We start from the raw sequence: 8,925 nt of genomic DNA on the forward strand, positions 1-8,925 counted from the left end.
GGTTTTCAAAGCTAGCAAATAAAGAAAAAAACAATAAATGAAACAACACCATGTTAGGGAATTGTTGTCTGACATGGTAGGTGAGATTCACGGTCAAGCTTTTTCATGTTCAAATAATTTTACCTTTCGCTTGCGTATTGTTTAAAAATCATTCTACTTTAGTCCACCACGGTCCACACTATCATTTCACGAGTCCTATCCTATATAATATGCATGTGGCAACATTTCCTACTGCTCTCTCTCTCTCTCTCTCTCTCTCTCTCTCTCTCTCCATGGAGGTCTCCCTTTTAAGTCTCGCGTGGGTTCTTTATTATCGAAGTCAATTGTTTTCTGTCAAATTAACTTTTCCTTTTGTTTTTAATTTTAGTTTCTTCATTTTAGTACTAAAAAAGAGAAAATGAATCTAGTTGTACCCATGAAAACAAGACGAATATCCGTATTTTGTTTTTATTTATTTATTATGTTTTAAATGTAAAAAATTGTTAATTTACTAAATTGGTCTCGTTTAATGAATAATCTTATTTTAAAACTTTTTTTTTTGGGAATTATGATAATTTCACTTTTAAATCCTTAATATATGCCTATAAGATTAATCTATAACCCAAGCCATGTTTAATTGTTATCTATCCACTTATGTTTAACATATGCCTATAAGATTAATCTAAACCCTAATTTGAAAAAAAATGTGTTTACCTCGAAAAGGACCCCCCGGCCATTCAGGTGGGGTTTAGCCGTGGAGTTTGTGTGTTGCGATTATGAAGGCGTGCCACTGTTGGCAGTGAAAAACTCCAACAGATTGAAAATGGTAAGACTGGAAAATGCGCATCGATATTGGCTTTAATCCATCGATTGTGGATTGGGCGGAAAAGTGACCCAATATAGGTTATTTTCTATGCCTCAATTAAGGGAACTTCAATATTCATCTAGGAACATACGGTAAACTGATGCTTTATAAACCCTCACCAAACATGTTCACTTCGATGAGTACGTATCCAACATCATGAAGTAAGATCGAATTGAAGTTGTATATTGGTAGTAAGATTGAAAATGACTAAATTTGACGTTGCGTTGCGTTAAATTTGACGCTGCAAAAATGAAAGAGTCGGTAATTTCTGAGGGCAACTACAAGTAATGTGTTGAACAGGCATGAATGAACTCTATGAATCCCACTCTCAAATTTAAGTTTCGCATAAACATCTGCTCCTGAGATTGCTGCACTAGCTTCCTGAAAAGAAGTTATAATCAAAACGTACAAGAATTTACAAGTATTGATGCGAACTTACAAGTTGAATATGTCCATTGCAAACAAAGAAGCCTCCTCCCCACCAGTTCCTAAGGAAATCTTTTGTCAAACAACAGAAATAGAAGACACATGCAATGGAATTAAAAAAATAAATAAAATTGTTGGTAACTACAGAGATGAGACAAAGGGAGAGCTATAGAGAAGAAAGTAGGGGTTGGTATTGAGATCCAAAAATCAGATGTAAAAAACTCGAAAAAAATCATGTTGACTAAAAAGTCAACAAATTGGCATCAAATCAGACTGAAGCGGTTCAAATCGATTCTGATGCCGATTTCACAATTTTCAAAATCAAACTGGACCAGCTGCATGTTTATTTATTTTAAAATTATTTAAGTTGAATGCTAAATTTATAATCCTATAACTAATATTTCTTCAAGCCCAACTTCAAAGCACCTTTTTTTAGGCTCAATCATCTCTCTTTGTATGAAATTGAATCATTTGTGAATTTTTAAGCCCACAAAATAAAATTTTAGTAGGAATTTATAAATAAATAAAAAAAGAACTATAAAAATATATATAAAAAATTTCAGTGCAAAAATCGGAAAAACCAGAAACTGCATCGATACCGATTTAAATCGGACCGGCTAATTTTATAAAAATTTTCACCTAAATCAGACCGAACAGCAAAGGTTGAATAATATCGATTTTAATTCTAGTGTGAGTTAAAAATTAGACCTAACCAGACCGCACTCACCCTTAGGAGAGAAAGGAACTCGGCAAAATAGCCTTGTAACTTCAGGAGAAGAGGTGCCCCTTTCTCGTGCATAGTCGGCTTGAATTGCGAACTCGTTACCTTGTCGTTTTTGCTCCATTTCAATTCTTATGCTGTTCTGCCTTGCAATTTCCTCCAAAAATTTTGAATTATTATTGCTTGAATTACCCGCTTTCTTTGCCTTCGCAGCCTTTCGACCAATGGGCCTCGGTTCCTTTTCGATGGCTGAGTCTTGACTCATAGGGGAATCGAGAGGTGAATCCGATGTCATTGAATCACATAGTGGCGTCTCATTTAACACAATGGCAGGATCCATCGGAATAATTATGAAGCGTTTGCAATATTTCACCACCTTCCAACATTCATGATGGTTGAAACTTTTTTTACCACCCTCGGTTGCATCGAACCACATCTGTGCTTGAATCATCTATCTAACAAAAAAATGGAAATGCAAGAAATATTTAAAATATATTGGATATGCAAGTAACAAAAAAAATAAATAATGGAAATGCAATTAACCTTACAAATAAATTAGAAGTGCAAAAAAAATTAAGAAACAATTGGAAATGCAAGAAATATTAACAACATATTGAAAATGCAAGAAATATTAACAACATATTGAAAATGCAAGAAATATTAACAAAATATTTAAAATGCAAGAAATATTAACAAAATATTGAAAATGCAATAAATATTAACAATATATATATATATATTAGAAGATTAAACTTAATAAAACGAAAATTATTAAATACTTACCTCGTTAGTACGATTTTCCCCGCTTCTATAGTTGTCCATCGCTTTTGCCAAGACATCTCTCCATTTTCCAAACTCTTTATTGAGAATTTTCCACCTACTAGATAATGTCATCTCCGTACAAGTCGACTCCGGAATTTTTTCACAAAATTCGGCATGAATTTTTTTCTACATATGAAAAAATTTCATCTCATTGCCGGACATGGGACAAGGAAACATCTTCCATGGTGCTCCAAGCCCCTCCGGTTTCGATAGAAGAAGCCATAAAAATAAGAAATAAAAATACATGGTGAAAGAGAGGAAAATGTTGAGTAAAGAATGAATAATAGTAGAAGTATAATAAAATGTATGAGGATTGGTGTTGAAAGTAAAGGGTATAGATAGGTATTTATAGAATAAATAAAAAATCAGAATTTAAAATTTTCGATTTTTTTTCATAATTTTATTGCCTAAAAAATACCAGCCGTTGGATTGGATTTGGAGGAGCAGATCGGAGCGCTGGGGGCATGACATGTGGCTTCTGTCGGTTGAAGGTTGCGTCGCGCTGACGTTAGTGCTCGCTGGTTCAAATTTTTTTTTACCTGATGTCAGCGCGACGCAACCGTTGACGTCACAACACCCGGGCTCGACCTCGGGCTGAACTGGCCTTCGGGCCAGCCCAACTTCGCGAGACTCACTCCCAACCAGGGCTTGGGCTCACCGCTGGAACGAGAATCTACCCCACCAGACACACCCACCGCCCCCACCCCACCACCCCGGTTGGCTGCCCATTGCTGGAGTTGCTCTCAGGTCCGCAGTTTGTTTGGCACTCAAATGGGTTCATATGAGGTTCATCTCCACACGATCCCACCTAAACTGCTACAACATATATGCATACATACCTACCTACCTACATATGTAAAGACTATATTTGTACAACATTACTGAGAAGAGAACTCGAAAAACATAATAGCTTGAAAACCAAAAAGAAAACTTACGAAATGATAAGAACATATTAAAAGATAGCATAACCAGAATAAATTGTGTTCCATACGAATGAGTAGTTATTCAGCACAATATGAATGAAAATAAGCACACCTCGCAACTTTATTTGCTCGTGAAAACTTATTCTTTTTGGAGCTAATTTAAGGCTGCTACATTCGGAGGTTAAACACATAGCTCCATACATTTTTTTGTTTTTTGTTTTGTTTTACATTTTGGGGGAAATAGCTTGTTTTGTAGCTACTAAAATTAAGTGTGCTTGTTTTCATTCACAGGTTTTCAGTTTTTGATTGTGTACTAACATTAAGCAGAATAATTCTTATTATTTTTAAAAATATATTGATAGATGATATCTTTGGAATGTTGAGTGGTCTTTATACTTTTCCAGTTTTGTAACACTTGTTGTTGGATGCTGTATTAAGAAGAACAGCCATGATGTTGGTCTATGCGAACAGCCATGATGTTGGTCTATGCGATGCCTCTAACTTCCTGATAAAATATCTGTCTTGCTAGAGTCTTGAATTATTACTGTTGGTTTTGTGCTTGGTGTTTTTCGCCCTGTCACTTTCTATGGCATGCTGATGAAGTTGACATGAACAGGCATGCAATTAGAAGATGTAGAATAATTATGTACATATTGGTTAACAAGGTTACTTTCTATTTTTATATAATGTTTAGATGTTCCTTGTTTGAAGCATTGAAATTCGTAGATTTTGTTGACACAGAATTGAATTTCATTTGGGAGCATAATGCATGGGCTGATGTGCCATTGGTTTGTTAAATTCTAGTTCTAATTCAAGTAAAAAGCTTTTACTTATAGACAAGGGGTTTTTTTTTTTTTGGTTGTGAATTCTTGTCCTTTTACATTCATCACAATATGTGTGTATCCTTGGACCAGAGACTGTTTTGGTTTTTAAGACCTGTTTTATCTTAACATTCTCACTGATGGAAATGACATTTTTGTGTGCAGTGGGCACCATGTCAGGAGCTTAAGAACTTGGGTTCATTCTCTCTTTGTTGTATCACAAAACAAAAAACCAGTTAGAATTATTTGGGAAATCTTTCAGTGGAGAGGGAAAAAAAGAAAAACGCAAGCTTTGAACAGCTTGCAGTACTCTTCTTCAACTCCAAGTGCGATGGTAAGCCAACACTCGAAAACAACTTCTCTTTGTTTCTCCGTTTCACTGATTTTGCTTTTTAATGTTTTCCAATTTGTGTGTTTTTTTTCCTCTGAAGAGGAGCGGCAGCCAAAATCTGAGGTACCCTTTTCTTTGTCTAGATTGGTTTTTCAGTCAAGACTGCTTGTAGTGTTAATTTCAAAATCTGCTGGTTGGTTTCAGCTTTTCTTTTTTTCTTAGTTTTGGTGTACTAATTTAGTTCGGCTTAGTGGTAATCTATATTATGTGGGTCAATTCCAAACTTAGATTTCCCTTTCAAAGAACTCTGCCTATGTTACATCTACTTTTTATTATACATTTTCAGTTTGCTTTTTTTTTTTTTTCCCTTCTTGTGTGTTACATTAGTTTGATGTATGTAGTGAGGCTTTACTAGACATGAATTATAGTGTCTAGTGAGGTAACTTTATACTATTTATAAAGTTTTAATTGATAAACTGGCTGTAATATTCATTTAAACCCAAATATAGTTGTTATGGCTGTAATATTTAGTTAAGTTTGTGATTTTTGATGATGCATATTTGAGAACCAAAAAATAAAATAAAATAAATGTTTGTAATGATTATTTTCATTGTTTAGAATTATAGTCCTGTCCTGAATTGTTCCAAACACAGGATAGTGCTTGACTATCCAGCCCCGTAGTCCCTTAGTCCAGCGCCCCATCAAGCGTAGGATAGAACTTAGTCCAAGTCAAGCCTATCCTAGACAGTTCTCAGAGTTAGTCCTGTCCAAGTCAGTCCTATGTAACAAACGAGGTGCATGTATGACTTAAACCAGTTTTGTGAGACCCATTTCGCTATTGATTGTAGTCATTGTGATATGATTACCTGGCTGGTTTTGGTTTCACTTTGTTTTCTCATGTGTGTGTGTGTGTGTGTTACTTTGTGCCTTTTGATTCAGTCAGGTTCTATTTGCAGATATTATTAGGTGGGCATGTGGGCATAAGGAGATCATGCTGGATCCTCGAGGAATTGTCTTAGCAAATATTGGTTACTGTTTATGGCTTACATAATGCTCTTAATTAGGTTATGTTTTCCAATTGCTACGCAAAGGCCAATCCTGCTGCTCCTCATCGAGGGATGGTTGGTTAAGGTTTTTGTGTTGCCCATTTTGCAATGCTTGTTGGAGGAAGGATAATAGCCTATGAAGATGCTTGAAGAAAAGAGGGAGGAAGAAGAAAAAGTTGGCTCCAAAAGGACTTTTGTAGGCACTTATTATTATTCCCACAGGAGAGCTTTTACTTCAGATAATATAATTGTATTCCAAGTTGCTTCTTCATGTGATTCTTAGTTGCATGAGGTGACATTATGGATGGTTTGATTTGTGCTGCTGGAGCTTTTCAAGCTTGAATTCAGGGATTGATAAGAAGTAAACCAAAGATAGATGGAAAACAACTATTTGCTTGAGCAGTGCCAACAATCTTTCCATTTGCATTGGCACAATGTGACTGAACCTCTTGATTCCTGAAGGTCAAACTCACGTTTTCGAGTCTTATCCCACTGCATGGTTTGTTGCGCTACAATCAAATTTTATTGCAACTGCTGAAGCTGATGTTTCTTGAATGTTCCGATACACGACATCACTGATTTCACACCTGACACCTATAATATTGAAACAAGATGAAATGTGCATGACACATTTCGTCATCAAGACATATCCTTATGATAAGTACATGCTCAATTACTACATTGTGATTATAAATTTATTACCTGAGCGGGACAGTTGATGTTGTGTGGGCAGTAGTTTAATAGGATTTTGGACATTAAACATTAGGACATCAAGGAATTGAACGCCTTCAACAAACCCGTTGCTCGGTCTCGCCCAAGACTTAATCCTCAAACCATTTTGAGTACCCTTGAAAATTGCATTTTTCACTGTCACATTTTGGACCCCTTCCTCTTCCAAGTCTTTGGCCAAACTCCCTATACTGCACTCACCACACCCATGTATGCATAAGCCAACTATAATATCAAGTGTTAGAGGGTTTAATAGTAAACTTCATATATAAGCATTGCAATGCAATGCAAGAGCTATAAAATCTGACCTAATGCCATGGCCAGGACCACAAGTAATTTGCTCGATCCACACTTCCTTTGTTCCGGGGCCAATCGAGACACAATCATCTCCAGTTTTGATGGATGTGTTGAAAATTGCAACATTTGTTGACAATTGGACATGGATGCCATCAGTGTTTGGGCTATTGCCTGCTGCATTGACTTTGACCCCTTGGATGCGAACATCTTGGCAGCCGTTTATCACAATGTAGAACATCTGGCTGTTCAACGACATTAGTCCATTGATGTTAAGGTTTTTGGAGTTCGTAAAACTCAGACTCTGTGTATCAGTGGGAACAAAAATATCAGAATTTAGAACATTAGAACACGAAGAGACTGGTAGGGTAAGTTAGACAACAAATTTAAACAAGATTTCACTTGATCGACAAGAAAGCGTAAATACTAACCGTGGCTCCTCCGTTGGGGCAATCGGTACTTCCAGCTAACTTGCATGCCCACAAGGCGGTACCTTTAGCATCAAGGGCACCTCCGATTATGAAGACACCAGTAACTCCTTCAAAGCTTAGCCAGTTGGTAGCTTGGCCAAGGATTTGGTAATCCGACGAAGCTATCAGTGTTCCATCAATCCGAAAAGTAATATCTGTGCTTTTGCAGTTATCGCCTTTAAAACCCATAGCATTGCGAAGCAAATACCTCCCTTTGGGTACATATATAGTGGTTGAATCGGAGGAGGCACATGCTGCAATCCATGCATCTAGAAAAGCTTGGGTAGAATCTATTACACCGTTAGGTTTAGCTCCAAAGCTTAGGACATTGTAAATTAATGTGCTCTCAGCAACACATGATTGGTGTAAGATATATAGGACCATGAGTAGTGCTACGCTGCTAAAACAACCTGTAACCTCAGCCATTTTCTCCTTTTCTTTTCCGTTTGTGAGAGAGAGAGAGAGAGAGAGAGAGAGAGAGAGAGAGAGAGAAGAAAAACGATGATGTCGATGGTAACAAATGAAGTTGAATGTTGTTGGAATGAGAAGAAGCTGTAGGAATTAAGAGGTTGTTGATGGAGAGAGAGAGAGAGAGAGAGAGAGAGAGGGAAGTAAAACGATGATGTCGATGGTAACAAATGAAGTTGAATGTTGTTGGAATGAGAAGAAGCTGTAGGAATTAAGAGGTTGTTGATGGAGAGAGAGAGAGAGAGAGAGAGAGAGAGAGAGAGAGAGAGAAGTAAAACGATGATGTCGATGGTAACAAATGAAGTTGAATGTTGTTGGAATGAGAAGAAGCTGTAGGAATTAAGAGGTTGTTGATGGAGAAAACTTAAACATTGTAGGGTATTTATAGTCTTGATGATACATGCATGCAGTAAGTAACTAGGTTGATATAAATATAAGGGATGTTTATATATGATATTATATTTCTATATACATAGTGTAGATTTAAAGAAAATATTTTTATAGTATATATGGATGCACATACATGGAAGGCATATGTATTAAGAAAGCTGCGCCGGAAATGATCCCCCTAATTTGGTAGCTACTCTTTTGTGTTTTCCTGTATATATAAGTAAGATGGATGGTGTATACATAATTTAATTAATAATTTATTTTGGTCGTTGACTTGTTAATGAAACAATTCATCCCGAAAGGGATGCACTTCCTCTACTTAACCCTTCATGGCTACTCATTTCTAAGAGCATCTTCAGCGCGAGACAAAAACTGAGAGAAAGGCCCTCTTGGCGAGCCCAATAGCGTTCCAGCATGAGAGAAGCAGCTCGGGCAACTGTTAGGTCCCATCAGCCCAGGTAGGCCCAAAGGCAAGTTCCGCTGGAGTTCAGTCCGAGTTTTGTGACGTCAGCGCGCGGAAATCAAATTTTTTTTATCGTTGATGCGTGTGACAGAACCCAACGAGCAAGTGCCACGTGTCGTGACAGGGACGCTCCGATGGTTTTTTTGTAGAGATCCGACGGTCCTTGTTTTTTTGGCT

General features: G+C 36.9%; 1 pseudogene; it reads right to left on the reverse strand.

Annotated features, from left to right (window-relative positions):
• Positions 1–6,278: 6,278 nt before the first annotated feature.
• Positions 6,279–7,853, reverse strand: LOC117618014 (annotated as a pseudogene).
• Between the last annotated feature and the right edge of the window lie 1,072 nt (positions 7,854–8,925).

Source organism: Prunus dulcis, chromosome 2 (assembly GCF_902201215.1).
Source record: "Prunus dulcis chromosome 2, ALMONDv2, whole genome shotgun sequence".
Classification (NCBI taxonomy): Eukaryota; Viridiplantae; Streptophyta; class Magnoliopsida; order Rosales; family Rosaceae; genus Prunus; species Prunus dulcis.